The sequence below is a fragment of the Saccoglossus kowalevskii genome, chromosome 17 (genome assembly GCF_978046115.1).
Source record: "Saccoglossus kowalevskii chromosome 17, keSacKowa6.1, whole genome shotgun sequence".
Taxonomy (NCBI): Eukaryota; Metazoa; Hemichordata; class Enteropneusta; family Harrimaniidae; genus Saccoglossus; species Saccoglossus kowalevskii.
The window spans coordinates 9304528-9318301 of NC_140657.1; the positions used below are offsets into that span (position 1 = coordinate 9304528).

The 13774-nt window shown below is 35.1% G+C and overlaps 1 long non-coding RNA gene across 1 annotated transcript; it reads right to left on the minus strand.

The window, feature by feature from the left end:
* Window positions 1-3834: 3834 nt before the first annotated feature.
* On the minus strand, window positions 3835-5529 carry LOC102807474 (uncharacterized). Its single transcript, XR_438647.2, has 2 exons — window positions 5466-5529; window positions 3835-4191 (listed from the first exon to the last, which is right to left on the minus strand). It is a non-coding gene; the product is annotated as an uncharacterized LOC102807474 (long non-coding RNA).
* Between the last annotated feature and the right edge of the window lie 8245 nt (window positions 5530-13774).

A 13774-nucleotide genomic window follows, 5' to 3' on the forward strand; every position in this document is an offset into this window, starting at 1 on the left:
GAACTGTGCTACTAGTATAATAATGTTTTCATTCTGTAACAATTCCATAATATCTTTCAGCAGGTTTATTTTCAAATGCTGGGATCATATCCTTAGCTTTATTGAACAGTTTGGTACGCAACTCATTATATTTGTTGCATTCCATCAGAAAATGCATTTCATCCTCAATTAGACCTTTTTATACATGTCACAAACCCTGCTGTTTAATAGGATTTTTTATGACGACCCATTCCAATTTTGAGACTATGATCACTAAGACGATCACGAAAGTTGGTAAGCACACTACGCAGTTCAAAGTTTTTTAGCTTGACTAAATATGGCTCAAGGTTTAAATCTGATTTGATTAGCCGATATGTTTGTTTTTCCCATTTGCTTTGGTGCGGTTATCAATATAAACCTCACCATTCCATCTTGTTAGGAATAAATCCTTGATGCCTAACTCACTTTGTTTCATTTTTGCCGAGGTTAATTTATCACAGTTGTTAAGGGAATGATATTGTTGAATATTGTTTAATAACGATGTTACTTCCAGATATCATTTACTTTTAATGTTTTGGTTAACCACAAAAGCTTCCTTGAGTAACACATTATTAGAATTCATGGCCCGACTGTAATATTTTTTTTTTTATAAATACATCTAGGGGGTATCTGTCTAACTCGGCCATAATTGGTGTGCGTTGTGACACACCTATTAATACCGACAATAACTTAATTGAACGTCCTCGATAGGTGATTTAGTGGAGAACTCATCACCCCAAACATCACAACCATAAACAAGGATAGGTATGATGAGTTTGTCAAAAAGGGAAATTGAAACTTTTATACTTTTATGTTTCGAATTGAGCCAAGCTTTGCTTTCATTGAAAACAAAGCTTTTTGAGCCTTACATTTAAGGCTTTTTAGGCCATCCTTAAACCTACTATTGGCACTAATGACTAGTCCCAGATAGTTATAAGATTTAACTGTATCAAGTTCGTTACCTCCAAGAACAAATGAATCATTATTCAAACGTCTGTTTGATTTATTGAAAATTAAAATTTTGGTTTTGTCAGTGTTGATAGAGAGCTTACATGTTTTAGCATACAATGCCAAACTATCAAGATATGTCTGTAATCCCTGTTTAGTTTTAGAAAGTATCACAATATCATCGGCATAGAGTAGACAGCTGACATGCGAGTTTTCTAAATAAGGAGGATCACATGTATTAGGATTGAAAATAGTGGACAGGTCATTTAAAAAAAGATTGAAGAGAGTTGGACTAAGATTACATCCCTGTTTAACACCAATATTGGACTGAAATTGTTTTGTTAAACCTTCTTTACATTTAACTTTATATTTTACTTTACTTTACTGTACATGTTTTTGATATTTTTATACATTTCCCTGTTATACCATATTTGATTATTTTTTTAATAGACCATCATGCCAGACACTGTCAAAGGTCTTTCTAAGGTCAATAAAGCAGGCATATAATTTACTTGATTTTTTTAATATTTGTGTTATTTTGTTTATTGGCGCTCTCTGACTTACCACTGTAGAGATATTTATTTACCAGGGTTTTTAGTATGAAAATATTGTCTGTAGTTCGACAATCATGCCTAATCTGAACTGTTGACCGGAAAGAATGTTATTAGAGTCTAAAAATGATGTCAGCCTAATATTTAGAATACTATTGAATAACTTGCCAAGACAGCTAGAGATGGCAATTCCCCTGTAGTTGGCCGGGTTATTTTTCGACCCAGATTTGTGGATTGGTACCAACAGACTAGTGCTCCAAGAATGTGGATAGTTATTTGAACTATAAACAATATTAAAGAGTTTATGTATTGCATCTAATAAGTGATGTTCACCGTATTTTAACAATTCATTGCAAATTCTATCTTCTGCCGAAGCCTTGTTACTTTTAAGAAGTCTAATGGCTTTTGTGGTTTCATTTTTTAAGATTGGTCTGTCTAAATAGGGGCTGCTACTTGCACTCTTTTCACTATTCTCCAGTTCATTCGCAATCTCAGAGTTTGATGTACTGCTATCAGTATTAAGTAGGTTCTTAAAGTAAACCAACCAATCACCAGGTTGAACATTGCAATTATTATTGCTGGGGTTTTCGCCATTAAGATCACGGAGAATCTTCGAGAATTTAGATGTGTCTGCTTTTGAATTTTCCAATTCTTTGATTTGTGCAATCATTTTCTGATTACTTTTATGTTTGATTAGTTTTTTATACTGTTTACAGGATTGATAGAATTTCCCTTGGATATATTCCCAGTTTATGTTTGACAAAACCTTGATGAAATGTGTATGATGACGGATGCTTTGCATTTTCCTTCAATAACATAAATGCAAATTTATATGCTCGAAAATGTGTAGTGCTGTTTATATTTGTCATAAATTGTAGCGAATATTTGAATATATTTTTTTGCCATAGTCATTAAAACTGTCGTTTTCGCTGTGAAATGTGAAGCCAAGGCTGACTATGCAGACCACATAGGTCGTAGATATGGAATTTGTTGGTTCAAATCCATGGTTTTGCTGCTCAAAACACGTCCTATGTTCAAATAGTGAAGGGAATGCTTTATTATCGACTTAGATTATGTGAGAACAAGATCACTCTGATTCGATTCGAAATGAACTCCGCTCAGTTGTCCCCATCTGAGCATATTTTATTCGAAACCGCGTTAACTAATTCGGGTCGAAGCAAACCAAATTAAACTAATCCGAATTAACGCGGATTATTGGCCCATGTGGACAGCTAACCGAATTCGGTTCGAATCGAATCCATTTCCCTGGAATTTCGCCAACAATAGTCGCGAAAATTAAATGTCGAGGATATAGTAGATGACCAAAGTAGACGACGGATGTACATTCGCTTCGATCCAGGGCCGCGAATATTTTTGCTATACCATGGCAGGTTTAGGCATAGACCTTAAAAGTCTATGGTTTAGGTTTGACTTGGTTTACATGTTATTGAGTTCTTGTACGCCATTAAAGAGGCACACCGCATAACAGGTCACAACAAACAGATGTGAACACAATAACTGACTCTAGACAGTCTACAAATATAGTTTTGGTTCACAACACACGTGTCCACTCAATCACATAGACACAATTTGAAAGCGTTCAGTTTGAACTAGAACTAAACGGATAACGGAATCAGATTGCAGAAAGTGCGTTTGGCTTTGTTATGTAAAACAAAAATCAAGCATTTGATCCGATCTCTCGCCAGAAAAATCGCCAACAGAAATAAGAAACTGGTTATCGTAGTATTCTATTTGTGGAACGGATGAACTTTGTTATAAAAGGAAAGCCGACACCCCGATCTGACATCATCCCTAACATTTTCTCTGGACACGTCATCAAAGACTCAAGTTGAGTGGGTCAAGTCACAGTTCCTGCTGAACCTGTTGGGAATTACAGTGGGACAGAAAGTAGTTCTAATCTACAGTAAGTTGAACCGAATTAGTTAACGCAGATTCGATTCGGTTCTAGTACGGATGAGGTTATTGTCTGTTATATTGGATCAGATACCTCCTTGCTTGTCTCCTTCATCGACGCAACAATGATCACAGACCAGAATTTCATTAAAGGGCGGTGGTCGTCCCACAGTGCATGCTCGAATTTCACGTAAACAAACAATGTATTTTACGATTTCAGTTAAACGGTGGTTTTGTAAAAGTGGTGTTCTTAGGTAATCGCACAGTGACTTACTTTATGATGAACGATTTGAACAACCAAATGAGTTGTTCGATATGTTTTAGACACAGGGTTCTCTAATATGAATAGTCTATGAATAGTTTGGTTATTAGGGTTATGTGTGTGTTGTATACATTTAGACAATTTATTGTAATATTGCATTATTTATTATCAATTTTATTTTCTAAATAACTACTATAATGTATCCAAACTTAAAACTGAATAAGACGCTCATCTCAGATCTTCGAGTATGTGGTTTGTTTCTTAGTGCTAATACGCACATCCATTGCCAGTCTCTGCACATATACACGCCTGTTTGGCGGCGGGGTCAGTTATCTTGAAACATTGGCCCAAGCCACGCTCTTCCTGGTTCACTGCGGCTTTTTCAGTCAAATCTCTGGTGACAATATTCTCAACAGTTCTCGAAGCAACCAGGCCAATCAACAGCAGGCTTACAACAAGTGTGATAGTAACACGCATCATGATAGGTCAGTTTCTCGACTGTAAACAAGGGAGACAGTTTTACTTTCACATTCATATAAATTTTGTGTGTAGGTGATTATATTTATTTCTGTCCGTTGAACGTAGACCGACACGGGACATATGTTATGGTTTCTGTCTGCGTGCCCTCATTCATGGTACGTTACTTGTGCAAGACATTTCGACTTGATTCAAAATGCCATGTTGTTTTTCTCGTGTGTTCTACCTATTTCTCAGGCACACCTTCACCGTAACGTAACAAATAACTGGTCCAATATTAAAAAGCAATGTGGATGACAGTATATACTTTTTAATAATGTTGTTTAATATTATCTGTTGATGAATACATTTACTTATAATTTATCATGAGTGTTCGACTGAATTCTCTAATACGTATGGGCATTGTAATCAATGTGAAAGCGGGGGGGGGGGGGTCGTCACCTGCGCACGCGCGGGAATTGAGTTCCAGGCGATGATAACAACACACGCTAAAACGCAAAAGCTCATGGGTAGACGCTTGTTTGTAAACAATGACACGCTATGGCCATCTGACGCAAGCGCAGGTGACGATTCCCTGCTTTAATGTATATTAGGGCTTTTCAATTTTTCATCGAAATAATGCTGTGAGTTGTGAGTTTACGATAAATCGTAATCCAATTTAATTCTCAATATTCAGTATCAGACAACAATATCAAAAATTGCTTTTCGTATCAACAAAAATATCGATTTGCCTGTTTAAATATATCCATTATATTAACATTATATCCAATTGCGTTTATTGATTTTTTTTGAATTCTTATACAACCTGGTTGTGTGTTTGATTCGAATCTATTGCATTTCGTTTGAATTCGTCACATTTTTCTTCAAAGATGCATCATGAAGGAAAACATGTATTTATTTGAAAATTGTTTCTAGGTGTTCCATACTGTAGACCATATCTGATTATGATTCATCATATACTACAAATATTAATTAATAGTTAGATGAAAATTAAAAACCACTAGTGCGCATGTACAAGTGACTGCTATTTCACGTACCAAAACAACCAGTGGGTTTGCGTATTAAAGAATTATATTGTTTCCCATAAATATACTTGTGCTACAAGAACCAAGTTTTCGATTTATGATAAATCCCAGCCCAGTGTAAACATCATTATGCTGCATCAAACAACAACAATAATAATAAAAACTACATGTTCTCGTTTATATTGTATCGTTGAGGAATATAATTATAAATTCCAGGCAAATAAATGAGCAACGCAGATTTTTATGCAAACAGAAAATATGAAAACTTACCGATTGTGTGGCGTACTGCGAGCAATGCGAGTAGTGAGTTTCAGGTCGGAAAATGTCTTGTGTTACCCATACTGTGTTACGGGTGTCTTATATAGCATCCACAATTCCGAGGACATCCACTTCAATGCCGTTATTGATAAGTTTATCATGTATGTATTTAACTTGAAGTGTTAAATTATCCGGTAAATACAGATATTATATGCTGCAATATGTTTAGTTCAATTGTACCTACAATGTACTGTGAAACCTTAAAATATGATGCATGGCGTTCAGTCGTACTGTGAATAGATCAAAATGCTCTGTTATTAAATGCTGTTAAACGCGTTGATAATTACAAAATATTTCAATAACGCACACAAGGAGGTACACTAATCATGCTCAGAATAAAATATTCTGGCAACTTCAAAGGCGCCGCTCTTTGCTTTGATCAATCATAATTGTAAAGTTTACGTTCAGTGTAAGTTGCACAATTCTCAACGTGTCGTGACATATATGGTGGGGAATTGCTCTGATCAGGATATGGATATAGAACTCCATTTTCAACAACAACTACCGTAACAGCCTCGCAGGCAGACCAAATCCTTTCAGCTGCTTGTATGTATGAGTGAAATTAAGTCCTAATATAATTATATATCGCTAATAAATCATTCCCCTCGCTATTTGAACATTGGATTTTTTTGAGAAGCAAAACCACATTTCACAGTGAAAACCACAGCTTTAATGACTATGGGAAAAGAAATATATTCAAATATTCGCCACAATTTATGACAAATATAAATAGCACTACAAATTTTCGAGCTTATGATTTTGCATTTATGTTATTGAATGAATATGCAAGGCATCCATCATCATACACATTTCATCAAGGGTTTGTCAAACATAAACTGGGAATATATAAACATGGGTAATAAATCAAATTACAAATTATTGGTTCCCCTGTTCTGACTTCAAAGCTTCCGACTTCGTATATCTGTGAGTTTCAAGAGATTAAATTTGAGTTTATATTGATGTTTGTCCAATATAACCACAGATATATCATATGTAGTATGAAGTATGACTTTCTGGAAATCACAGAAACATTGAAATCCCCGGAAACTTCGGACATCGGGGCCTTGGGAATTACAGAAACACAAAAAATCTATACTACAAATTTATAAATTGATTACTATTATTATGACTTCGAGAAGGGAATACTAATTTGTATTTTTCCGTTGTTTGGTCTTTGTTTCGTTGAAAGGGAAAACTTAGAAAATGATGTTTTTAAATGTATACAAATATACACACCCCGGGGGTGTCTTGGGGTAAAGATATGATTGTGGATTACCATTTTAACGCTGATGTTGTCTTTATTTGTCTACTTCTACTGTCCTGTTGGGCTGGATATATTAATACTAGCGTCCCTGTATGCAGAAATGGTGTTTTCAATAAAAAAAATGCATTTAGTGTTTATCTAAAGCAACATGAATGAACATACTTACATTAAGACAATAAATATATTGAATATTGTTAATTCTTGCTTGAGTGAAAATAAATTTCTGTACAGAATACATTTAGAGAAGTAATTGGTTTTATGTTTAAGGTCCTGTATGCGCTGTTGCGCTCAGTAAACTGTTCCCTAACCAGATTAAAACTGGATTTTAGTTTCGTGCATTTCCTCCCATATTTTTGTATCTATTTTTCCATAATTTCAGAAATTCACTGTAACGTGTTTCAATCTATTATTTTGAAAAAAATACTTCTGAATTACAATGTGAAACATGTAATGTTAAAATGATTTTTTTTTCAACGTTGCAGTAAATTCTTATGATAGCGACTTCACGTCGCTAATTCTATTGTTCATTGACAAATTGAGATTGAGTATAAGGTTGCAAGCTGAAGAAATTCAGTCAAGCTGTCAACATATGGAGTGTTGGATAATCAGATTGTAACATCGGGTACATACTTGATAGGCATCTGCAAAATTCGCGCGAGTCTGAGCCAGCACGTGAATGTCAGTTTACATATATCGCTCTCTGTTCAACACTAGCCCGCGATCTTCCATGACACCGTTGTCCCTAAGATGTGTTATTAACAGAAACACGTACATTTACAGCTCCTTCAGCAATAAGATCCGCATTGTAGCCAAGACAGTTCACATTTTTATGTTGATCCATTCATTGTATCTAACCACGTAGATAACATGTATAAAAAAAGAGGCGTTACCACTGTGGCACCAAGTGAGAATTATTTTGTCTGAGGTAACTGAACTTATCATGTAAACATACTGTTGATCAACCTATGATTAAAACACACAATGAATGTTTGTAAAAGCCATTAATTTAACTTAACTTGAAAAATGTGTCAGTGTTGGGTGGTTATGTGCGAGTTTATGTTGTGTGTAATCCCTTCTCAGCCAAGTCACTATTGAGTACACATTGATATTCACAATGATTAGTTTATTCTACTAGAAACTCTTATCAGATTTTATATCTGTCAAGGTAGCAATGTGGACACTGGTGTTGAAAGAGCTGTATATTTAATACCAATAGCAGAGAACAACGCTGTTATATTATTTTCGGGTGCGAACGACCGGTTCTTGCTAACCAGTTTCGCGCAAAAACCGTAGATAAGTGCGATGGCCTATAGAGAAAATGTAGGTAGGTACAATACTAAAGATGAAACATAAATTCTTGGATATAACTAATTATTAATAACATGGTAACAAGAAATAAAAGCTGTGCCACTCACAGTGTTGTGGTGACATGTTTTGGTTCGAACTAATATTGGTTTTGTGACTTGCTCAGACATTAAATAACAATGAAAATATTTAAATTTGTTATTGTCATCGTCATCAAAAGATGACAACAGATACGCTTGGTAATTTAACGGGTTGAATCACGGAGACTGAATTAAAAATATTTCCGGCAGGACATTTTTATTTGTTAATGACAACATCTGAAATTCGATTCTACGCGGCAGGATTCTTGACGATCTGGAATGGGATGTGTGTGAAGACCCGATCGTGCATTAATTTCTTCGAAATTTGGTGACAAATAAACGCAAATAATATATCGATGGCTCCATAATACACATAATTGGAAACTTCGCAATACTAAATATAAATTTGTAACGTATTCGGTTATTAGCATATCGAAATGTATAGGTGTACTGTCATGGGGGAATTATCGTCGTGTCTCTACGTCACGTCTGCTTGAGGTACGGGATCGGAAAAGTCACTTAAACTTTACAGTCAAATAAGACACACACAACGAAATACGTTTCAATAGCTAGTTTTTAGCCACATCAAGAACGCCTCAAGGCAAACTGCCTCGTCGGAGACTCTGCCCGGGACTGTCCAGCACGTTAGTTCTCTCTGTGACCAAAGACTTAGACCGTTTATTACGTACCAAAACTTAACCAATTACAAAGCAGTATAAAGACTCTAGGGCGTAACCTTCAATCATGCAGCCAATCACACTAAGTACTGAATACGTCATATCTTATGGATTAATCATCCGCTATATTAATAAACTACAAATACCAAACTGTCAGAAATAGTTTCAGTCAATGATTTCAATTCCGTCCATGGCGCCACTGGGGTCTAAACGATGACGGACATAACACAGTCATTCGCTAGTAACACAGCCAACCAAGTCGGTCAACAGGTACGCGAAAACAAATTCATGACAGTATCAAAGAAATGTGAAATTGTGTGTTAAATATTTGGTTAAATTATTGTATTATCTAACAGTCCTTCTCCTCAGAAATGTTACAATATACTTTATTGATTGTTTAGGTGAGCGACTGAAGCACGCCTGGGTTAATGAAATAAAAACCAATTGTATATTAATATTACACATTTGCACGATGCATGGAACAACCAGTAAGTAGGAAATATAGAAACATTTGTCGAATTGTTCTCAAATAGGTGTTTTATGGAAGATTGCTGGGCTGCGTCGATAGACTAGACACTTACCGTAATTACAAAACATCTTAAAGAAAAATGCATTTCATTAATTACTATACAATCACATAGGAAAAATGATATCCCGTCTACACTGTTCAATTCATTCTCGAAGTATTGAGACTGGCTCAGCTGCATACTTGATTTGGAACATACTGACAGATTTTGCACTCTTTGCAACTTGTAAGATATTAACGATGAATACTTTTTGATTTGTTCACTCTTTGGTTCATTCAGACACCTTTATTACAGATAAACGCAAACATAATAACTACGGCTTCAAACATTTCAATAAATATTGGACGCAAAAAAATAATAATGTCAACAGAGCAAATCTGCATGCTGAAAATAAATTAAGAACTTTACAATAAAATAAAGAAAGTTTTAACTGGTTAAAAAAACTAATGATTTGCGTGAGTCTCACACCAGATCCTGGCTGAGTAACCGTCGTTATTTATGAAAACTGTGGTGGCAACGGCATTGAAGATGAACAACATTTCTTACCATCTTCTAACAGACGCAGAGATTTAACAAAGTTTCAGAAGCTGAAAAAATAATGATCAATTGTATTAAATTAAAAATAAATTTCAATTTCCCATGAGCAGCGATGACATACCACTTGCACAGTTCATACCAATATGTATGCAACATATATGCACATTAATTGTTATATTTGTTTAACTGTAGCTTGTGTACTTTTTTTATTCATCTCATTTTTAACTTTTGTTCAGCCCCTGCGAGGGTTGTTATTTGTTGATGAAAATTACAAAATCAAATTATGGCGTGAAACCTATAATCTCTGTATGCAGTTCTAACCGATATTCAATGTTAATGAAGTCAGAAACAGATCGTTTGGAAACTGACGTAACGAGGGAGACGAATTGTTAACGTTGAGTGAATAATTTAGACATTTCTTGACAAAAACGTCCAAGAAAATACAAAACACCGAGTGTACTGTCTCGATTGAAATCTCTGTATGAATAAGCAAATAGAGACTCCGAACCAAACACATAACACGCGATGGCAAGTTAGTTATTAATGCAAACATGGCCTACACCTCGGAGAATAATCTTTACATTCAAGGGAAGGAGAAAATCTCCCCTTCAGTGGCAATTTAACTGTATTTAGTATATTTGTAATATATGGTTCAATTACAGTGTGCCCAGCATTTTCTGTAATAGTGATGTATACAAGAGTCCAATTATTGGTTAACATAAAAAAAACACAGAATACAGCGAGGTTGGTTTGACAGGTTCAAGTGTTAAAACTGATGAAACTAAATAGATTGTCCTTGAACAGAAAATTGCTGCTATTATTTGACAAGACACATATCAGAATGGTACTTATATACATACACATAGACAATTTATAGTGGTTATTCAGTACTTTAAACGTGTACTTCTTTCCATATTACAACGTATTAACATTGAACTCCTTTCTAAAACAAATACTGCGATTTGTTGTACATCATCATCAACATACTGGTCGTATTCAATTCTGTGATATATTTAGAATAATAGGTCATTTGGAAATTACTAAATATTAAGGCACATATTACTGCGAAATTATCATTCAAAATGTGCAAAACATAACGTAAAACTGATGCTGGAATCTGTTTTTTTAAATTAAATGTATTGTTGGTGAAAACTGTTTACCAGGGCTCGCAACGTTCTTATAATGTGGACAGTGTTTCTGATAACATTAGTCAAAGTTTTTACAAAAAACGTTGTCTATTTTCATTGTTTTTGTCTTTCTATCGTAAAGTTTAACACATAATTTGAGGGCAAACTCATTTTACGCATTTTTACGGTTATTATTATTAATTAATAATGTAGTCAGCATACCAACACTGATGCACTAACACTGTAGTATTTTCAGTAACTGGCAGAATTTCATATTTTACGTATTAGTGCATCATAAAACGCCACTTTCCATGAATATATTGCTACAAAATCAAGCCAGTTTAATTCTTCATCTGTGGCGTCATGTCATGCCATCATCATCAACAACAGATTGTTCATACTTGAACATCCGTGGCCCTCAAATACATGTAGTCTCCACCGATCTCGACCATGTGCCAATCATTCAGCCTCAACCACAGGGAGCCCAGGAACTATAATCAACCGTACGCAGTCCCTATGACTCCCCCCTCATAGTTCAGATCATAGTTCCTGGGCTCCTTGTGCCACAACCATTGTGAGCCCACATATTTCCTTTAATATTATCACTCAGTCTCATCTTCGGTCTTCCCCTTCCTCTGTTTCCCATTACCATGCCCATCAACATTCTCTTGTCCAAACTATCACTTCTTACCAAGTGATCCTTTTATTCATGATGTTGAACAGTCTGTTTACACAATTTATTCTTTGCAGTACTTCTTCATTAGTTATATTTTCTGTCCAGCGTATGCGTAGTATTTGCTTATAGTTCAAAGCTCTGTATTTTCTTTTTGTCCGAGTTTTTGAGTACCCAGCATTCAGATGCGTATGATGCAATTGAGAACACTAGGGAGTTCAGTAAACTCAGCTTTGTCTTCAATGTGATATTCTGGATCCTGTCTGTCCAGATTTTGATTAGTGCAATTGTAGCACCCTTGGCAATTTCAATTTTCCTTTATATCATGTCATGGTTCGTCTAAATGGGCAGTCAGTCACCGGTTTATTTTACCCAGCTGTCACCACGACAAATACAACTAAAAAAAGAGTTTGTAAAGTTGTAAAGATACATTTACAGTGCGTATGGTAAATTCTATACATGAATTGAATTAAATCGTTTGTAAAACGTATAATAGATAATGTTACAATTAGTATAAACATTTTAATAGCATAAATATGCTCAAGATAATGACCGGATAAAGTAGTGCTTCACAATGGATGGTGTTTAAAAACCAGTATAAAAACCGGTTGTGACAACTGAATAACACACAACATTGCATTCCTAGAGCCTGTTCAATTTACAGCTGGTAAGTTACAGTTTCCTTTCGGTATTTGTCATAATATTGAATTTTTTTGCGCAATTTCACAAGGAATATTTTTTTTTTCTCGTCATATTCCGAGCTGGCTATTAGCACATATTGTTGACTACTAATGTTTCAAATCACGAAGCGCTCTTTTCCAGTGCTTTTAAAGGTCTTTACGCTATATGCGGAGTTATATTCGAGGTGATACTGTACACAGTCCGTTGAGGGACTGTATAACGATTGTTTAACCATATATATTCTGATAAAACGCACACGTTTGTGAAATGGCCCAGCAGGCTCAGCTGCCAGTGAGTTACTTGTATAGTTTTCACTATAGGAGCAACAAATATCAAAATGTTTCGACGGTCGTTACTAAAAATACAGAACAAAACAAAGCCCATTATTTTATTGAACCAGAGAAAGGTAGATGGACCTCTGTGCATAGTGCTAATGGGTGATATCAGGTGTTTTTCTGATTTCTGTTTTCACATTCTACTGAAACGAAGCAAATTAGAATTGAACGTGCGACAAGTGACAATTGAGATCGTTAGCGTTAAAACATTATTAGAACAAACATTGGTGTTTCAACATTCCTAAATTCCAATTTACTGTGACCGTAAGAAAGAATTGAACGAGATTATTGCACTATGTGACACTGTTTTGCCCACCAAATAGCTACATTACACAAAGTGTTGCCACAGGAAGCAATGGCTACACTGTGAGCAATATATCAGCTATATTCCGGCTTTTGACAGACGTGTGAACACGGTTTCATTAGAAATACAGTCTATCATACTGCAGTATTGTGGTTTCATTCTTATTTGCGGTCATAGTAAAAAGAAATTTATTTTATACACGTGAGACATTCCGGTGACATATTAATATATCTTGCCATATGTCAACAACTAGTTTACAATCTGAAATATTTGATGCCGAAGAATAATGCTCTGTTTGAACATCAGTTTTATTCCACGATAAATAATATGAGATTATTTCGAGGATACCGGAAAGTATGCAAGCTGTAGTAGCTGATGGCGTTACGATGATAGATGTATAATAACATCCAGATATGTTTATTAAGATACAATATCAGAATAACAGAATTATTTAAACATATTCAAAGTTGTCCACATGCAACTAATATTTCCTAACTTTAGAACACATGCCTATTAACATATGTATACATTCTCAAAAAAACTAAAAATATTGAATCGATTTTTTGAAAGCAAACTCTTTAAACAAAATCAAATTTTTCGTGTTTCAATGTCAAGTGGTATTTTTTCTAAAAGCTGAAATTAAAACGGGGGAGTCGTCACCTACGCATGCGTCAGAATGCCAAAGCGTGTCATTGTTTACAAACACGCGTCTACCCATGACCCTTTGCGTTTTTAGCTGATGTTGTTATTG